At 39.4% G+C, this 21,646-nt stretch overlaps 1 long non-coding RNA gene across 1 annotated transcript; it reads right to left on the reverse strand.

Moving 5' to 3' along the window:
• Positions 1-23: 23 nt before the first annotated feature.
• On the reverse strand, positions 24-20,983 carry LOC138108456 (uncharacterized). Its single transcript, XR_011149972.1, has 3 exons — positions 20,300-20,983; positions 2,585-2,750; positions 24-2,050 (listed from the first exon to the last, which is right to left on the reverse strand). It is a non-coding gene; the product is annotated as an uncharacterized lncRNA (long non-coding RNA).
• Positions 20,984-21,646: the final 663 nt, after the last annotated feature.

Below are 21,646 nucleotides of genomic sequence, written 5' to 3' on the forward strand. Positions count from 1 at the left end.
AACTATTGAGGGAAGTAACAAACACAATTTCTTTCAAGTATTTTTGGGGGAAAATTGCTTTCTTGCCTTTTACCACTCCAACCTCTATAAGTAAAAGAAGCCCAGATTCAATACTGGGTTTGTGGACCAGATTTCAGCATTTCCAAGAGTTGTTTTTGTTTTTCTCTGTGGCTAAAATTTACATGAGGACTCGCAAAGCATCAGCCATCCCTTCTAGAAAATTGTTTTTACGTTCTGTGCTAATCTGTAAGTAGATTTTAAAAACATGGTAATTGTAGTGGGTTGAACCTGAGCTGATGGACAGTCTTTTAGACTAATGATGCTTCTCACAATTTACATATTTAAACCACGCTGCAAGGTGGGAATTTCCTTTCGTTCCAGCTTGCCTGCTGGAAGGTGGGGGGGCCTTGGAGCCTCTGGGCCCTGCCGGGCCGGGCCGGGCTGGGCTGGGGCCCTGCCCCCCATCCTTTTCCCAACACTGTGGCACAGACCCTGGGTCGCTGGGGGGGGACTGTCCCAGAGCCGCAGGCAGCTCAAACGAGCCGTGGACTGACACACAGCTAAACCAGCCATGGATTGCCACACAGCTAAACCCAGCCATGGACTGCCGCACAGCTAAACCAGCCATGGATTGCCACACAGCTAAACCCAGCCATGGACTGCCACACAGCTAAACCCAGCCATGGATTGCCACACAGATAAACCCAGCCATGGACTGCCACACAACTAAACCCAGCCATGGACTGCCGCACAGCTAAACCCAGCCATGGACTGCCGCACAGCTAAACCCATCTGGCGCGGCTTCCTGGGACTGGTGGGTCCCTCTCCTCTCCACGCGGAGCCGGCGTAGCCTCCTGTCTGCAGCCAGCACACTTCGTGCTGAACTGAAGAAGACACCATGCAGCCAGCAGCACAAAGGGAACGAGGCTTTCTCCACCGTAAAGCCTGAACAAGGACACTCTTCAACGTGGTGGCTTCGGAGTCAAGAGAGAAAGTGAGTCCCGTGAGACGGCGCTGAGCATGGCGACGGGAGAAAAGAGGGCGGTGCCGCATTTCTCGCGCGTAGCTTAAAAACCTTCTTGCATGCTGTGGTAAGAAACTGTGAGATCACAAACTGTTTGTCCCTTTAATCCATTTGAAGTACATGGGGGGATGGAGAATTCACGTGTGGCCCGTGAAGATTGTGAAGAGTGCCTATGCCAGGCTACATAGAAGCAGTGAAAGACTTTTAGAGACTTGTGGAGAAGAAACCCTTTTTGTTCAGGCCAAAATAACTCATCCTTAAAAAGTTTAATAATGCCATGTGATGGCCCATGTTTTGCAGTGTGAAGGAACTGTGAGTTTTTTCATGGGAGAGATGTTTTACACCACAGCAGATTGTTTCTTTCTGGGCGGGTCTGCTATTGGTGGCAGTTTGGGAATCATGTGAAGCAGAAGAAAACCCTTTTTCCCTTAAGCATAAGAAAAAGACTTTTCAAGAACTGTAACACTGTCTAACATCCCATATTCTATTATCCTTACAGATAGTGATGTGCGGGTTGGGTAAAAGGAGGGAAGTGCTGGAAGGGGGGGGGGTGGGCATGCTTTAATTTCTTGTTATTTCTTTTTACTTTTAATTCTATTAGTAATAAAACTCTTTCTTTGTACCACAACTGTTTAAGTTTGAACCTGTTTTGCCTTGCAGCTCTCCAGTTCTCAATATTTTCTTATTTTCCCCTTATGAAAATAACAGATTTTGTGTGCTTGACGCTTAGCTGTGTCAAACCATGACAGTAATACATGAAGAAATAACATCTTGATGCAACTGTCATCCCAACAGTTTGGAGAAGTGGCTGGAGGAGGAATGCAAACCCCAAGGATTGATTAGTGCTTCCACTCACTGACTCTTGCCATTGGCTAAGAGCAGTGTAAGGGGAACATCCCGAACTGTACTGCTGTGTGGCTTTGTGAAGGCCATTGCTGTGGTCCATGAAATAACGCATGACTGTCTCTTGCAGAACACTCCTCTGTCCTCTCCTCCCTTCTGGTGGCATTAAGCTGCTCTTTGGTTCTGAGAATTAAATGATAAGGTTCTTTGTGAACAAAAGGTCAGTTAATTTTTAGAGCTTTAACCATTAAAAGATGCAAATGTGATAAACAGTCCTTCAGATGAAAGACTTTGTACAGTTTTTAACAAAATAGTGCAAAGGATTTTTTAGTGCTTGTTAAACACAACACAGTTAGAAGGCTTAGCAGAAGTGGCTTTAAAAGCCTTGGAAATGTTAGTCCTGTACAAAGCTTTGTAGAGATGCCAGAATTAGCTCAGGTACTGAGAGAGGTAAACTAATGAAGCTTTATAAATTAAGAATCTTTGTCCTTCTGTCAAGGCAGGGAAAGAAGATAGCAATAGCTTCAGGGATTCATTACTTGCATCTCAATTTTGTTGTTGATAAAACACCACCTTCCCAAGGCTTCAAACAGCCCAGGAGAACCCCATTGGGCTTTCTTGGCTGACCAATTAGATCTGGCTTTTCATTAGTTTTAAAATGTGAATGCATTACTTTATTTGCAGCACTTGATAATGGGGGTGGGCGATGGGACTCACCTGTCTGTTTCTTGCCATAAAGTGTTCCAGTGAAATGGATCTTCCCAAACTCGTGGTGCCACTATCGGACACCTCTTTTCTTTGGCTACTTCTCTGGGGCATTTCAGCTTGACCCATGTTCTGAAGTTCAGCAGAAACAGTGAGGATCTCTTTGCTTGTTCTAGAGCTGTTTCGATTGAGAATAATGTGATTATGGGACTACATCTCCTAAGCTGCTTACAGGTTATATAATGTCATAAATGTTGAGGAAATGTAAGAGTGAATGCTTTCACTTCAAATGAGATTTTTTTTTGTCAATAATGTCAATATATTTATATTTGTCTTGCAGTAAGATATTTCTTACAGTGAGAACTGTCATTCATTGAACAACCTCCCCACAGATGTGGTGGAGCCTCCGTCACTGGAAGTTTTGAAGAGGATGCTAAATGTTTTCATGGAGGCTCTGTTTCACATGAAAGGCTGGACCAGATGATGTTTTGAGTTCCCTTCCAGCCTGGCCTGTTCCATGGTTCTGTGGAGACCTTCTGTGAAGGTCTGTGCCAGAAAGCCGCCTATCATGGTGGGCTTTGAGGTCAGACCACTGTCAGGTGACAGAGCAGACAAGCTGTGTGGGATGACTGTCCCCACAAGTTGCTGTGCTACAGAGACAATGCTCCTTGTTTGGAAACGATGTTGATTATTGGGTGAGTCATTGACTGTGGATATTGTAGGTGGAGACACTAGCCAATAATAATATGAAGCACAAGACAAAAAAATGCAACTTTTTACAGGGGATGTTAAAAAAATAAGATTTGAGGCTGTATTTAGACATTATGCCCTAAATGATCACCAGCAGCAGTGATGTAAGCTGAGACAAGTTTCAGAACCCCTCATAGTAACAACTATAATGTTTCACCTACCAAAAAAGTAAGGGCTTTGTTTTCATTGCTGCAGCAGCCTCTTTCAAAATTGAAATTTGGATTACTTTTTTTTTTTTAATAAAGTGAAAGAAAAGACGAAATACTTCAATTTTTAAAGAGCCCTGAAGTTTTAACCTATGCCATCACTCATGTTCCATGTCTTTGGCAAAATGAATATTTGATACAACCATTTCAGTAACAATTTATGATGGGTTGAACACTTTCTGGTTCCCCTTATGGGTTAATTTCTATTTAGCACCAGCATCATTCCATGAATGCAATATTTGGCTCTGGAAAATATACCAGTACAAGTTGTTGTCATGTAAAGAACCATATGTGCTTTACCTCGCCCTTGGGTGACAGTGTGCTGTGACAGTACACTTCTTTTGGAAGCAAAGCACATGACTATCAGCAAGCTTGGGTTCCCAGAGTTCTTCTAGCATTTATTCTTACTTAGCTCTGAACTGAGAAGTGTCACCTTCTGTCACTTTGTGTGCCTGCAGAGAGCATGACTAGGCTCTTATACAATGCTTTCACTTTGTTGTTTTTTTTTTTTTAACTGGTAGCTCCTTAAGTAAGTTTGAGAGCGTGTATGTGAACAACCTGATAGAAATCTGCTGAAAGTGTCTGACTGATACCAGTAGGATAACCATAACTTTAATGGAAGATTAATTGAATTAATTAATTCAATTGAACCTGGTTCTTCAAGGAAAACACCCTCCTGGATTTCTGTAAAAAAAGGAAGCAGTGATGGTAGAGCTACAGGTGTTGTGTAGCTTCAAGCTACAACTAAATAGCAATAATTATGGAGGAAGGGGTGAAATTATGTTCATTTGCAGACAAATTAATATAAAAATAGCATTGATTTACTAGGAAGATCTTCAGCTGGCCTCCACCTTGCAAAGTTATTTATGGTACTGTAAAGTGTTGCTGAGCCAGGATGGCAATTTTTCTGTGCCCTTTGGAATGGTATGCAGTGTAACCCGCAGGCACCAAAGCAGGAATTTAGAAGTAGTGGCCAATGTTTTTACAATGGTTTTGCCTTCTGAAGCTCCGAACAAGCAGGGATGCAGCAGAGAGCAGACTGTGAGGTGTATGCTCAGCAGAGTTGTTCACACAGAAGGGAACAGCTGTACAAGTGAATTTGGCTGATGGGAGTCTGAGCGATTTTAAAAGCTGCTTTGTCAAAACCAGATTATGTGCCAAACTGAGTACTTCTAACCAAACCATGGCAGGCAATTCAATTCTGGTATCTCACAACACAATCTCTGCTAGACTAGCAGCATGTTGGAGGTGACTTGGTCATGCTTTTACATGCAACAGAACCAGAAGCTCTGATTGCTCACATCTAGCTCTCTTTTTTATTAAATGGGAATGGGATTTTGAGACATTTAGACTTTTATTTTCCAATGAAGTAATTTGTTATCCCTGACATAATCCACTTCAAGTCATTGCCAACCTTCTCAAGAGAAATACAGCTGAAATCAGCAAATTTTGCATCTTCGTAGGAAAAAAAGGAATTCTCTTGAGAAAGTTGGCAAAAGGTAGGATAGAGGTACCACAAACTTCTTTCCATCCCCCTGTTCTTGCACCGTGTTGACTTCCTTTTCTAGTGGGTTACATTTTTTGTGCTTTTAAGTAACTTTTTTCCTGTTTCTTCATACACTGGGAAGACTCTCGTGTGTCATTCTTACCTCTTTCGGGGACATGTCATTTATTTACCACTTGAATTGTTCAGTAGCCTGCTGATACCAGGAAGGACAAAGTCTATTGTGAAATACCTTCTTGTTCTTTGGGTATTGATTTCAATGACAGTTCATGAGGGTTTTTGTTTCTTTGGGAAGTGCAGTCACTGCATTCTTATAGGTTCTGCAGTCAGCACTCGTGATTGTATAAATGATTAAATAAAGCTCTAGGAATTGATACAAGAGACTAAGATACTATTTAGACTAAGACTGATCTCTGCACTGGCCATAGTACTGGGAAGGTTTCCCCTTTACTAAATAATTCCAAACCATTTTTCACTTACCTTCGTAACTGAATTTCATGTAAGTAGTAGAAGATCCTCCCTACGATGCTGTATATGAGGAATTAATAGCCATAGGGCAAAACGATGCTGGAGTAACTGCATCATGCCCAGTCATAGTAACTTCTGTTAACTTTGGAGAAACTTTTCTGCCCAGTGAGCTCTTCCTAGTTTCTACCTATTTTGGCTGGTTTCCAGCTTTCCAGAGCTGAAAAATAACTCCCTTAATCTGACCTGAGCAAGGCTGATGTGCTTTTGTCAATCTCTTGAGCGGGTAAGCCTCAGGTATATCCAACACAACCTGGGTGATACTTTGTTTTGATCCACACCTGAATTCAGTACCAGAAAGCCACCAGAGTGGATCAAAAGTCCTCTTTGAGTTCACAATGAAGCGTTCATAACTTTGAATACTATTTAAAAAAAAAAAAAAAATTTGTCCCCAGATTGCTGGAAAGTGTTACTGAAAATTCATTGAGAAACAAGCTGGGAATTATCCAAGAAGAGGAGGGAGGCTCATTGCCTCTTACTCCTTCCCTCTGATTTGTGCTGAACCATTGCCAGGCTTTAACTTTACAAGGTTTATTTTTATCGATTTTCAACAATAAACAGTGGGAGTATCTTCAATAAAAGATTTACAGTGCATCATGAAGAAATACAACTTCCTACCAAATATTATATTGATCTATTCCCAAATGCTACTGAAACAGCCTGTAAAACCCCAAATGAAGTCCAGTGATGGAGAACTTCCTCTCTCTAGTGACAGATGCATATGACTGTTATATCTTCAGAAGACAATAAAAGGGAAGGGAGTGACTCTGCTTCTTTGACCATATCTTCAACAGCCCAGTTAAATCTGTCAACTCAATGTAATCCACATAAATAAAGAATTTGGGAACCAAGGGAACTGCTAGTGTGTCTGAAGATTCTTTGAAGCTGCCTCTCCTGCTGCAGTCAGGCCATAATTAGTCACAGAAGGCCTTGTTGTAACTAGTAAATGGATGGACCAACAAAGATTTGAATAGTCTGGTTCTGGCTGGAGATATGCCTGGAGCCCTGAATATTCTCAAATGGGTGGCTGAGATGTAAATCACGAGTCATCATATAAAATACAAATAAATCTGACTAATATTAAAAAAAAAAAAAAAAAAAAAAAAAAAAAAAAAAAATCAGTTTTCTAGACCATAATGTAGTTTCTGATGAAATAACCCCCTGAAGTGTGATCTGATGTGTAAATTTTTCCAAGAATCCTTCCTCCATTTCTACTCTGTTTTCATTCTAATGGAATGGTTCAATAATTGGTGTCTTCTTTCTGGTCAGAAGGATGATGAATGTAGCCCTAAAGGTTGGAAACAGTAATGTGTACAAGTCTGCTGTAGAAAATTAATTTAGGGCTTTGCTTTCTAAGCAAGTTACTGTTACAGCAGTCAGTAACTTCAGCTGAGTGCTTGCTGAAACTGCGAAGAATTAAACATTGCAACATTGTTCCATCCTGATTCTCCATTGGAAAAAAAAAAAAAGGCAATAGATTGGAAACATCAAGTCTGGGGTTTTACTAGTACTTTGGAGTCAGGAACTGAGTTTTCTTTGAATTTCAAAGGCAGTTTGTAGCTTTCATTGAGGGCCTTCTGAAAAGGCTGGTTTATGGTTTTTGTGTTTGTTCCCCAGTGATATCTAAACTGAGTAATAAAATAATTGCTGACATACCGGTTTATTTACAATGTTGTATTCAACAATAAACAGAAGGCATGCTGATCCTTCCATCCTTTAATCTTTGTGTTTTTACTATGTCTTCAGCCCGCTCCTCAGCCGGGTCCTGGTGGAACAGAGGAAGGGGCTACATGGTAAGGGCAGGCAGAGATCCACAGAAGGTGGCAAACTCACTTCTTTCCCATTACAGAGAGGAAGTTAAGGAATAAAATTAGGCTGGAAAGAGTCATGGCCTTTGTGGGACCAAAGAGATACAACTTACTATATTGAGGACAGAGCTGCCAGAAATTTCAATGCCACTGGACAAGGAAAAGCAGATCTCACAGGAGTGAACAAATGGGTGGGTAATAGCTGCTCTACAAACCTGGAAATGGCACAGAATAACCTGGACAGGAGACTTAAATGTTCATGGGACTATAGGGATTTTTTTTTTTTCCAATGTGTTAGGTTAAGGCATTTGTAGAATATCTTCCAGTGATAGTTCGCATACCCAAAGAAGATAATTTCTCTCTAGGAGGTAATTTCTGCACACATGCTGTGAAGTGAAACATTGCAGGATCCAGACATCAGATGGATTAGTCATGTTGATATCTCATGCATCGGGAAACAGAAGCTAAGCTTTTGGAGGTCAAATAGACAAACTGAAGATCAGAATAACAGCACTGTTTTGGTAGTGCTGGGGTGGTAAGCCTCCTGGATACTTAATGGCTATGTCCTGTTGGTGGCCTGTGTTTCAATGTCAGTTGCACTATGGTGAGCACTAACCCTATCAGGAAATTACTAATTTTCCATGAAGTGGAAATTTATCTCCTGGAACAGACTGGTTTACCTTTTGTTTTCTCCATTTGCAATTCTATCCTTAAGCCATGTAATATTCCTTTGCTATCTATAGTTGTTTGAAATATTATCCTTTTAAGATGGCTCAGTAAACTGTGGATCCCCAGAACACGTTAATAGCTTAAATATGGCCATGTCAAAAATGTAAATGAAAAATTGTATCTGCATGGCCCCTGATGTAACAGAAGCTTCTTCCATCACTGGTTAGGCTAAAACTGCTTTCTGCTCTTATAAGATTTCTTTGACAATTCATAGTGCAGTCCAGACTTCACTGGTGTCCACATGCAGTCCCAAAATCTCTATGAATACATGTTGGAAAAATGGTGGGCAAACAATCATCTTCTTGCACGACTCATCTTTTGGAGACTCCCTGCAGAACTTGGCTGAAAATGCCCTAGCAAGCACAGGAACACTTGAAGCGACTCCTCTGTTTGCTATAGTTTACCTTCATAAGCTGTGCTGTAGCATTGTCTTGTGCTAAGCTATTGAAAGTCTGACCCATAAAATCACAGAATGGTTTGGGTTGAAGGGACCCTAAAGATCCTCTGGTTCCAACCCTCCTGCCATGGGCAGGGACACCTTCCACTACACCAGGTTGCTTCTAGCCCCATCCAACCTGCTCTTGAACAATTCCAGGGATGGGGCTTCCACAGCTTCTTTGGGCACCCTGTGCCAGTGCCTCACCACCCTCTGACCCATGATCCATGCTCTCAATGAGCTTCTGAGGTAGGCTCTGAGATTGAACAGAAAAGCTGAATGTTATGCAAAGTCATAGGAGGCTAATGGAACATCAGACTGCTATGGTTTGGACCATCTCTGTTCTGTGGAGGGATCTACGCTGACTTCTTGTCTACCCTCAGGACCAAGATAAAGCCATGAGCGAAGGATGTAATGACAGTTCTTAGGTTACTTACAGAGTGTTCAGGACATGCATGCATATGTGGGCTTTTGTTCTTCTGAAACAGGCAGTGACAAGCATGCAGGTCTTATACTGGAGGCAATGATGCCTGCTAGAAAAACCACACAATTCCTTCAGGCAGGGTGGGTAACAGTGTGGAAATAACTGTTTCGAAAGCCTAGAGCTCTCAGGGCTTTCTAACTTGGTAGTGACAAACTGCTGGTTGAAAACATTTCTCTGTATCTGATCTTTCAGCTGTATGTATTTACATCTCTTGAGATCTGGGACAGCCAAAGTGAATACTGTACTGGAATTGGGTCACTATCACCTTTCCCCTTCCCTTTTTAAGAAATAAAAAGGGGATCTCTTTTCAATAGAAAAAGAAGCAGTGTTACTAATGATCTAACATGCTCTCATAAAATACCTTGTGACCAAAAGGAGTCAAGGAGTGACTAAAATAGAATACACAAATCTCTGTGACAGTTGGTAGGCTTTAACACATTATAAAACCACTTCAGTGCTTGAAAGGAAGAGGTACAACTGTAAAAACATTCCGAATGTTCTGGAGCAAACAGACACTGTGCCATGTGGATGAAAAAAGCAGGTGAACTGCCACACACAAGGAAGTTGTCTTTTCTTTTTTCATATTTAAGTCTTGTGCTGCTTTGCTGGAGGGCATCTAGGTCTGCAGGGTTGGAAAGCCTATGCTCTTGTGATGCCTGTACTTGACAACTGGTGTTTACTTGTCTTGGGGATCTAAGAAGAGTTTGTACAACCCTGTCTATACCAAGAGAATGTAAAGCATTGAATAGCTCCTTGTGCTTCAGAAAAACCATAAAGAAATACTTTTTATAAAGATGTCTGTCTCTGGAAATGTTGCTACTCTACTGCACCATATCTAAATACCTTTCTAGATGTCTGTGGCAATTCTTACCATTTCAAATTAGCATTTGCAATATTAACTAATATGACTCTATTTGAGACCATCATTTTCAGAAAGTAATTCTTTCTGCAGCAGAGATAAAACTTCAGCATCTTTTTGCTCTAAGTGTCAATATTTGCTGTCATTGGAGGCAGCTTTCCCAGAATCAATTAGCTTGGGAAAGACCTCTGAGATCAAGTCCAACCTATGACCAACTGAACATCACCTTGTCAACTGGACCACGGCATCAAGTGCCACATCCAATCTTTTCTTAAACACCTACAGGGACGGTGACTTCACCACCACCCTGGGCAGCCCATTCCAATATCTAATCATCCTTTCTGAGAAGAAATTCCTCCCACTGTCCAACCTAAACCTCCCCTGGTACAGTTTGAGGCCATTTCCTCTCATCCTGTCACTTCTTACCTGGAACAACAAACAAGCTCTCTGCAATTACCTAAAACGATGTTGTAGCAAGGTGGGTGTCAGTCTTTTCTCCCAGATAACAAGTGACAAGATGAGAGGAAAGGCCCTCAAGTTGTGCTAGCATAGGTTTAGATTGGATAGCAGGAAAACTTTCTTCACTGAAGGGGTGGTTAGGCATTGGAACAGGCTGCCCAGGGAGGTGGTGAAATCACCATCCCCGGGAAAGTTCAAAAGGCATGTGGTTGTGGCATTTGAGGATATGGTTTAGTGGGGAACACGGTGATGCTGGGTTAATGGTTGGACGCAACATCTTGGAGGCATTTTCCAACCTTGACGCTTCTGAATCTGTGAGATGCTGAAAAATACAGGAAGTTCCCATCTCTATAAGCTGCCCTAGTGTGAACCACACCTACCTCTCTACTGGTGTAGGATGTCCAGCTAAAGAGAATTGTACAGAAGAACATTTCAGTCCTCTTCTGGTTCTGAGTAAGCACAGGAGTATTTTATATGGAACTAGTCCTACAGGACACTGGAAACATAAAAAATGATCTCTCAGTACCAGCAGAGTAGAGAATGTTTGAATCATTACTGAAGGCCAGACACCCATTGAAGTTTACAAGGGGTGATTCTGAGCCTGATTTGACAGTGAGGAGCTGGATTCCTCTGATGAAGCTCAAGGATTCAAAGGTGATTCAACCTTGCTATAATTAATTTTGGTGCCACATTGTTACTGATAATTTCTCTAGAATTATGGCTGCCAAGGAATCCAAGAACTGTAGACCATGTGTCATGAAAATTCCAACTCTGCATCATTCAACTGCCTGGTGTTCCCAGGTCTGAGCTGTGCTTAACTTCTTCAGAAGAATTTATGTAGGATAAAATCAGGATCTGTTTTGCAAATGTTCTGTTCCTTGTCTCCATCTAATCAAGGTCTAGCCATGTTAGGAGAGTTGCTGACAGCCTAGGACAAGAAGTTAGAAAAGCAAAAGAGCTCTGGTCTTTCTCAAATCTTGTTTCTGCTCAGGCAAACTAGAACCAGAGGCCAGGTGCCTGTATCATTTGTGACATCTTGACGCAAGATGTTTTGCTTGCTCAGCCTTCTTAGAGAATTCATGTGATGCTCATCAAGTCAAGTAAAGTGTATCTTATGTACAGTCTTTAATGACACCACTACATTACACAGCAAGTGTCTGAATTCTAGGGAGGTCGTGCTCATTCATGGGGTATCCATAGACATGGAATTCTCCCTAAACTGAAGCAATTTCTCCAACCAAAGGGGAAAAGCCCCAAACCCAACAAACCAGAAATGCTACAGTTTCTTAACTAAACCACATATTAATAGTTATTTGAGTGTTAATATAAACAAGTAAGAAAGTAAAGTAAGAAAAAACTAATGAAGATTAGGGAAAAATAAAATTGCTACGATCATTGGCTAATGAAAAGCTCTTTGTAGCCACTGGTAGTCTGAAGAATGAGGGGATTAATTAACACTGCTCTTGCACAAAGAAATGCACTTACTGCTTTCACAGGTGCTGCTGAACAGTGTTCTGCTGTTCAAGAGTACCAGACTCACAGGTACCAATGGCTGCCTGCAGCGCCCCTGTATCAATGCACCACACACACACAAGAATTACAAGTATTCTTAAAGATATTAGAATTCAGGAAGATTCTTCTTTTTGTTATGTTTATGTAATATCCAGAGGCAGATGAAAGAAAGTATCACAGGTAAAGAAGCTCAATATAAATTATTTGTTTCTAACATAAAGGGTGACAGAGAAATTCCTTTCTCAAGGATGTGCCTTATGGGGATTCACAGTAGTTTCCTCAGGCCTAGATGTCTCAAAAGAAGACCCTATTGAAAGCCTGAGAAACTCGAACACTATAAATCACCAGGACCAGGTGCTGTTTTTAAAAAGAATCCTGCAGTAAACATGAAAAAAAACTAGAGATACAGTTAGGATCCTGTCAATTACAATTGAAAATCTCCACTACTCTGGACAATTGTTCACAGCTAAAGACAAAAACCTGCAATTTTACAGGAAACTGAGATATATTCATAGCAAAAGGCAGTGCTTTTCTCTAAAAGGCTACTTGCTTTATGCCTGAATAAGCATAAAATAATGGGATCACAATATAACAGCTCTGCAATTTACCTGTATGTTCTAAGTGCCTAGAATTGCTTAAACAAGCTAAAAATTAAAGATACTCCAAGAACCATGAGGAAGTCCTGAAGATTAATCCTAATTTGGGAATGAAGTAACCACTCCTCAGAAGAGGAAGAATATTTTGTTTTTTCTGAACAGAAGTTATTTGAATCTTCTTCAACCTAGAACAGGCTCTTACCTATGCTGCTAATTTATAATTTATCTATTTATATTTATATATAAACTCTCCTATGAAAAAAACCCACACCAAAACAAAAAACCCCCGAAACCCGAAGACTCAAAAAGCTGCTTCAAACACAGAAAGAAGAAAGCTGTTTGAGGGTAGATTGCAGGAGGGAAGAGGTGAATCCCCTTGCTAGCTGCTGAACTGCCATGAAGTTCTTTAATGCTGCTCCCTGTTTTCCATCTTCAGCAGATTCAGAGAATGTAGGAGCATAAAGCAGTTTAAAGCCACCTTTACTGGTGCTCTCTTTAGCAATAAACCCCAGAATTTTGGCATAATAGAGGACTGTGATCAATTCACAAATACTTCGTTATCTCAGTGTTCATCTGCTGGAAACATAAGGTATTCCTTTAGTGTGCTTTATTGGGTACTTATATTTATTGTATGCTCACTTTACCATTACTTCAGGAAACATCTTAGGAAAAGAATATGGAACATACAAGGAACTGCACAGTTAGTCCAATAAAAGCAAATTCCACTACCCTTTGAAATCCTACCTGCAGCTTGCTTTCATCTGCTAACAGCAATAGTTATCACTGCCAACAACCTTTGAACAAAATAGTTTTGTGACTTTTTTGCATATATCCTTGATTTAACAAGAAAGATGGGGAACATCTGTGGGCAACTTCCACTAGATATTTTTTCAGAAGCAGGAGATGTGAACTTGAATCTCTTTAGGCTTCTGAAACCCAGGTTTTCTGTTTTGTGGAAGAGCCCCCTTGCTTGAGATTGTTTCAGGTAGTTTCTTAAAACTCTTCTCAGGGATTTAGCAAGTTGTGACAATTTTAAACCAGCTCTTTGTTCTGTCCCCATCTTTCCCATTTCCCCCTTTTCAAACACAGCATACAGCCTTACCCTCTTGTTTCTGCCCACTGTTCCAAGATGTCTGATCACTGATTCTTTTAATGTGTTCTAAAGAGTGAGAAAAAGTCCTTAAGACTCTGGCTTTCTTGGCATCATGCTAATCTTCTGTGCTATAATAGAAAACTAATTGTCACATCAGTTTCTCTAGCACTGTTGCAGCTATGGATTATCAGCCACAAATCCAATTCCTTAAATGAAGATGAGGTGTTACAACCTTGGCAATACCCTATGCAGAAAGAGATAACCTCTGTATTGTTTATCTCAGAGCAGAAGATCCCACGTCTCTGTGACACATTTCTTTCTGGAATACTTGCATCACCCAGTACTACATTTCATACAGTACCTACAGCATTCCATCACTACATGTATATACAGTGACCATTACAAGGGAGATTTTAGGTTCTCTTTACAGACATTTTGGAAAAAATAAAAGCCAAAATGCCTAGTAAGTCTCCTACAATTGCTGGAAAACACAAACTGGAAGTATGCAGCTAGTTGCTTTGGTAGCAACTTAAAACACATACAAAAAACAATCTTAAAGCAAAGCAAATGTGATTAATAAAACCTCCAGGCCTCTTGGTAAAACTATACCTTGTCAAATAGCAGAAGCTCTCATAGATGTGCCTGCAAGAGTCTCAGTCATTAAACAAGGCTGTATCTGGCTAGTTCACTGCCAGCTTACAAACTTCTATGTTTTAAAACCCTGCATTCTTGACAGAACTTCATCTAAATACTTTGCATTAGTCAGGCTGTAAATGTGATATTAAAGCATGCTAGTTTAAAGTTTTATCACAAGGACAAAGTACTGCTCTACATTTTTACTACAGCAATTCAAAAATAAGTTTCTATAAAGGCATTAAGAAACTGTGTGTTGACACTCTATTTAACCAAGCTTTAACATTTCTTATAGACAAGAGATAAAACTTGATTCAAAGGTAGCTTTTACAAGCATGCACTCTTTTCTTCTCCCTCCACTTTCTCTATTTGTGATATGGGATTGAAAAAAATCGCTTGCTGAGTGCAATGAACAGCTGGATTAAAGCACGATTCCTTACTAGAACCTCCACAACAATACAACCAACAGGGGGCTGTCTGGCTACACGATGTTGTCAAATCTGCAGTGAAATCCTTCTTCCTGACTGTCCAACCTACCATTCTTGCACACTTCCTAAAACTGGTTGAAGCACAAGTCATTTAACAGATTTCATACCTCCAAAACATTAGAGCTCTTGTCCATCTTTGTCTCATACTACTGGAAATATCATATTTTTGATCTGGAAGTTCCATTATAGATGGATAATATAGCTTTAATGAATTTATTGATGTGTCTGAAAGTAACAGATATTGCTTGTTGGAAAAGAGGGAGACTTTCACATTGTCTTGACAACAGGAAAAGTGTATCACAGCTGCTTCTGTGTGCTAAGAAGCTATATCTATATGAGCATTTTTGTGCTGGTTTCATATGTTGATACCAATGTTCTGTACAAAAAAAGAGACCAATGTTTTTATACCTTTTGATACTGATTTAAAGAGCAGATAGGCAAAGTCTGCCTGTAGTAGTGTCAAGAAAGGAAGAATAAGATCCTGAATATTCCTTGCAGTAATTTAAGCAATGACAAGAAACTCTAAAACTGGAATGCCAGTCTCAGGAGCGAAGGGTACTTTTCTTGGTGCCGGCACTGTTGCTTACGTAAAGCAAGCACATTCAGCTGGCTGAGCTTACCAAAAACTAACCTACAGTCATTCAGTGAAACCACCAAGGAAATATTAGAGCCAGGGTAATAGTGAAGGAAACAAGAAGACTCTCATTCCCAAACTTGTCTGGCTTAAGAATCACAAGGCTGTAGAACCATAGTCTTATATTATTGTTGACTATTTTAGCTGGTCGAATAATATAACCCCTGAAGCTCTTCCTTTGCCTTTATTTCAATAAAACGTTAAAAATTTATACATTTGAGACTTTACATGCTATAATTTATGCCTTATATATTTCAAATTTTATAATACTTAAGGTTTTTTTGAGTATTTGTTGAGAGATTCCAAAATGTTTTACTTTTAAAACCACTTAAAAGTGTAAAAGCTGCTGACAGAAGGTTCTTTTATGGGCAATAAAGCCACATGCTTGCCCTGCAGAAATGTAGGGAAATGTGAAGCTTTCTATCCATGTCTGACTCCTTTGGCTATAAACAGCAGATGAAAACACTATGGATATATTGTTCCTATCTCTCAAGAGAAAGCCTTCACCTACTCAGCACCGTATACTTTAGATTGAAGATACAAACTGGATAAGTGCTGCTATAATTAATATGTTAATTTCAGAACTTTTGAACATAAGGTTAAAATTTTACTTTAAGAGGCAGAAGCAGCATAAGATAAATTTAATTTGATTTATTAACAAATACAGAGCAATTATAAGTGAATAAAATGTGGAAAAAAATAAGAGTTGCACCTGACGACCACAGAGTAACTTCTATCAGAAATAATTTAGAGTGATAAAGAAGTACTCCAATGATTATTATCCCTCTCACAGAAAGATGAGCAATGCCACTCATGCCACTGCATTTTTCCATTTTTTTTCCTATTTCTCTTTAAAGTTAAATATTTTATTCTGATACACACTTACAACTGCCATCTTAAGAAAGGAGATTCGCATATATCACAGACATAAGTTTTCCTTCAAATACATTTTAAACATTTTGTTTGACTTTACATGAAGAATTGTTGCTGCTGTTAAACTGGTACAATAGCAGCTCACCACTTTGGATATATTTCTATCACTTCTTGTGACCTTTGTGACAGTAGGTTGTGATGAAGACACAGGGAGTCTAAACACTTCAAATTTCAACCATTACTGCTAATATTGCTACCTGATTAGAAGAACTTCCCCAAATACTTAACAAGATACCATGACTAAGGGAAAAGCTGAAACATTTTCAGATCACTGTATCCAAATTTCTAATACAGACCACTCTCACTTAGCAAAGTGTATTACCATAGGCAGTACCAAGAAAACAGTCTTTGCAATTTGAAGAAAATGGCTGTAGAAGTCCTAAATACATAGGTATAAGTCACTTTACATTTTCAGAGATGCAGTGCTTACCACTGTACATTAAGAAATTGTTACAATTTAACTAGTTCATTCTTTCTGGAAAATAGATCTTCACAGGTAAATTTACTGTCAAATATGCTGAAGTTCGAACATGTACATTACCTTTAGTGTATAGAAGATTTTGCAGAATGTTGACAGTAACTTACAGAAACAACATTCAAAAAACGGCACGCACAAGTGTTTAATAATAATAATTGTATTTGCAAAATGAATCAGTGACAGGACACAAATCAGAGTATTTTGGAGTTCACAGGACTACAGAAACAGATTATGAATAAACAGCATGGAAACTCTGTTTCCCAGTCTGAGCTGGTAACAAGGAAAGTTGATTGCAGAACAGGTCTTTAAAAGATGCACTGTACTCACCTCTTCCTCTGAAATCAGAATTAATAAATGCCATAGAAAATTCAATGAGGAAATGCATTACTGTAGTACAGCTACTAAACAAAAGTAGCCAACAGCCCTTCAAGGTATGTGTCCATTATCCCTATTTTAAATGTGACATGGAGGTGTAAAAACTATCATAGTATGCAACAGTTTGAGGTACCCTCTAAGACGACAGGAGAATGTCAGGAGACGTAACTTCACAGAGTATTTTAATTCAAATGACAAATCTTAAGAAGCTCAGCTACCAATGTGAACCACCAGTGTTTCTTTCAGACATGAGAGTCTTAAATCAGACACCTCTCAAGTAAAGCACAATATAAGCACTACAGAAACAATGGCCTGGTAACTTGTCCAGCATCATGTGAGAATAAAGGCAGAAAAATAAACATCACATTCACTTCTTAGGAATTCTCACTTGACATAACTATGAAGACATGGCTTCCTCTACTTGCAGCCATTTGTTCCATTGCCTACAGAATTTTTTACGAAGTTTTGCAGCACCTATAGCAATGTCAGGCTTCTTGCTTGCACAGCCCGCAAACATCTTCCCTGGCCCAGCACCACACCAGGCTGATCCTATCAACAGATTTAATATTCTGTATGATCACAAAGATTGCTTCATAGTACGCTGACACAACGGGGCAAATGAAGATTGTAGAATTTTAAAGCAGGAGTTATCTAACTTCTTACTGTTTCATTTTGTGATCTTCATGTTCTTTTTACAGTTAGCTTGTGCTTTTGTTTTTTTCCCCCCACAAAAACATTTCCTCCTTTGAATTCTAATTCTCCCTATTATATGAAGCATTTTATTTACTTCCACAAAGACGATGAGAGAACTGAAGAATCTTTCACATGAAGAAGGGCTGAGCGAGCTGAGACTCCAGCCTGGAGAAGAAAAGGCTTGTGTTTGTGTGATCTCAGCAATGTTTCTCAATGTCTGCTGGTGGGGGTGCAGGGGAGTAAAGAAGACATAGCCAGGCTTTTCTCAGTTGTGTCCAGAGACAGGACAAGAAGCAACAGGTAAGAAATGAACTGCACGAAATTCTAGCTGAACAGGACAGTCTGCAGAGTCTCCATCCTCGAATATATTCAAAATCGACAGGACACAGCCCTAAAGAAACAGCTTTACCTGACCCTGTTTGAACTAGAGATCTCCCTTATGACATCAGCTACTCTTAATTTGGGATTTCTTTTCAGGACCAAAATCCATGAAGTAGCTAAGGGTACTAATAGGCTTGCCCTCTTCTCTGTGGAATATGATGAGATGATTTCCTGTATGACAGCAAAAGCTACTACTTAACAGTCTGCATTCCCTTCTGGATCTGAAGTGCAGAGCACTCCAATGAATGTTAGGAATGATCTGAGGAGTGCAAGCCCCTTTCCCCAAGCCTGACTCATTCTCTTTGCCTCAAGCCAGATCCCCTCTGTCATGCTGCTGCTTCTTCAGATTTCAATAAACAAACAAACACCCAAATCTTTGCCCAACATATTTCAATCCTTCTGATTTTCCAGTTCATCAGATCTGTCCTTTCCGTATCTGTTCTCAGCTCCAACCTTTTAACATTGCATTTTTAGACATGCTCTTCACACATGAGTTGTCTTCACTCATATACAGCTATTAGTCTCAGCTTATTTTCAAGCAGGCTTATCTTTTCTTTCCCTTTTATGTGAATTAAGCATCTTTCCCCATACAGTTCCTATGCCAAGCAGAAAATAAGCACCTGAACTGAAAACAGTGAGCCTTCCTTTCTTACATCAGGCACAGTCCTTAGGACTCCAGAGCTGCAACACCAAGTGAGTTCGATCCAGCCACAGCCTATGGCACCACCCATTACAAGCAAACCTCTGGAAAATATAACTAGTAATATTAAGCACTGTGAACTGTGCGAGAAATGTAACATCCTTTTCAAAGGTTTAGGAACTGAATCATTTGAGTAGGCTTTCATAAGCACTTGAAGTAGTTTTCTTAATTCAGACAGGAACTTTGGTTCCTCAGTTGAACTCTGGTTCTGCAAATGCTCAAACTGTGTTTTCACCATGTCACTGAACTATTCTAAGCCGCTAGGGCCACCAAACAAGGCGGTCCAACCTTTGCCCTTCTGCTTCTTCCTGCTCCCTGCTATTTCCTGCCCTTGTGCCAGTGATAGGAGCTTGCATGGTGAACCAGAAGGAAGCACAGTCTGTTTCACTCTTCGCACAAAGGCCAACACAAGCACAATGAAGTAGTCAGGAACAAACGGTTTGGCCACTGGACTTTGACAAAGACATGCAAACAGGCTTACTTGTATGTTCTCAAGTCTCTGATCAGCTTTTTAGATTCACATCTACTCATAGAAGTCCCTGGGAAAAATCCTGGGTACATTAAAATACTAGCTCTACAAGAGCAACTGGATGGATGGCCTGCTGCAGGCACCAGTCTGCAGCATGCTGAAAAAAAAAATCAGTGACCTTTAAGGGAAGTGGCAGAGTGAAAGAATAACACCTTTTTCTTTTATAATTCCCAGATTTTGATCTTTCCATGCATTTCTAAGTCTTCAAATGGCTGAAATGTATGTGCAGGTCTTTAATATTAGGCAGTCACAAATATGCAAATACAACATAGTGCTACTTGAAGAAACTCAATTAGAAAGCTATCCAAATAGGATATTTTTTCTAAGTAGTCAGCCTCATCTTGGTCATGTATCTTAAGAGACCTGTAGTAAGTAAATGTGCACACAGAAGTCTTTAAGAAAAGCTGTAGGCTGTCTAATTCTGCATAGCTTTGCTACTGAGAACTGCTTAAGACTCAACTAAATCAGAAATTTTAGCCATTAGTTATTTTACCAGCTCAAATTCATAGTAGTAGTTGACAAAGAGTGTGATTTTTACCAGTCTGAAGTATGCTCAAATAATGCAAACTTATGAATTATAAAAACTTGGACTCATATTCATCTATATCATGTTTGTACCTATGCAACTGAACCAGTAGCAGGCCTGTGAATGCTAAAATCAAAACAAATCTCCAGTGCAGATAAGCTTTTTTCCTCCTTTTAAAACATCTATATGATATATTAACTTGACTCTGTGAATGCTTATTTGAATAAGGTATGTGTCTTTTAAATGGTAAAATACAACAGGGCTAATAAAATTAGATTAGCAAGTGATACTGAGTCATGATAGTGAAGAAAATAAAATCTTAAAAGGAAACACACTTTCATATCTGTATCTAAAATTAGTGACATTTACATAACCATTAGTCTACATTTGACTCACCACACAGTTCTTGCATGCAGCTTTTAAAAGGAAAGGAGCCCAAGTAATTTCCATTCTCACTGCAGCAATTTAAATCATCTCAATGAAAGATTCTCCTGCAAGAGAAAGATCTTAGTAGAAGATGAGAAAAATATTAGTAAATTCATAGTCAGATACACAGTTTAAACTTCTAACCATAAAACTGTTACCTGTTTGTAGCCCAGTGGTGTAAGAAATGAAGTGTTTAATAAGTTTTGTTATGAAAATTGGAAGGCACTTTTTCTTTATGAGTTCTCTTTGCTAAAAGCATGACCAAAACTTCCCAGTTCCACTAACTTAAAAAAGGTAGGAAAAATGAACACAGTTTTAAGAGCTTTAATAAAAGACATACTGACAATTAAAGTAACATAATTTTTATAGTTTTAAAATATATAAACAAACACACTTACCAAAGCATTGTTAGACAGGTGTAGCTTGAGATGGCTCCTTTACAAAGTTCAGTTTTCACATAAACCAAAGCAAAATTTTATATATATGTCTATTCTATATTTAATATCAGATACTATGAAGTTCTAAATATGGTTTCTGAATAAACGAAAATACAAAAAAAAGGTAAGAAAGTCTTCATATATAAACAATATACAAATTTGTAGCAACAAAAAGGCATAGGAAATACACGCAATGTCCTGTTCCACGACTCGCGTGCAGAAGTGGCTAGCCTTACTTCAGCAGCACAGTTAATACTGGAGATATTTACAGTCTTAACACCAATATTTACGTGCTGCTAAAGTATGACAGACATCAGCATCACAAGATTGGCTAATTCATAAGTGGCATGTCTCTTCAGGGTGATGAAATCCTTGTATTTTTGAGGCAGCACAATATGGCCTGCACCTTTTCAAAACCCACAAACCATTATGTGCTGCTACGTTATGCCAAGGTGTCTACCGTGCTTCAAGGAAACAGAAACATACACTGAGACCTGAATGCAGAATTTTCTTATTGAACTTTAGCTTTCATGTAGTAACATCAGTTGTATTAATGAACCACAGAAAGTTTATAAAACATCTGTCTATTGCCAAGGCGACTGTTTATTTACAGTGAAGCTCTAGACTTTATTGTCACCTGTGCATAATACCTTAATGGGACATGAACCACAAACTGGACAATCGTCTGTCTGATTAGAGGAGCTAAAGATTATGCAGATGTTTACTTCAAAAGGAAACAAAGTTCTAACCTAACTTTTGGTCATCTGGAAACTCGGATGTGGAAAAAAAAAAACCAACAACTTTCACATGTAAGAGAATAAGGGCTAATTTCAAAATAAGCTTCTGTCTACTACTTTATCAGTCCTCAAGCCATTTATTA

This window comes from Aphelocoma coerulescens, chromosome 1, assembly GCF_041296385.1.
Source record: "Aphelocoma coerulescens isolate FSJ_1873_10779 chromosome 1, UR_Acoe_1.0, whole genome shotgun sequence".
In the NCBI taxonomy this organism is placed as follows: Eukaryota; Metazoa; Chordata; class Aves; order Passeriformes; family Corvidae; genus Aphelocoma; species Aphelocoma coerulescens.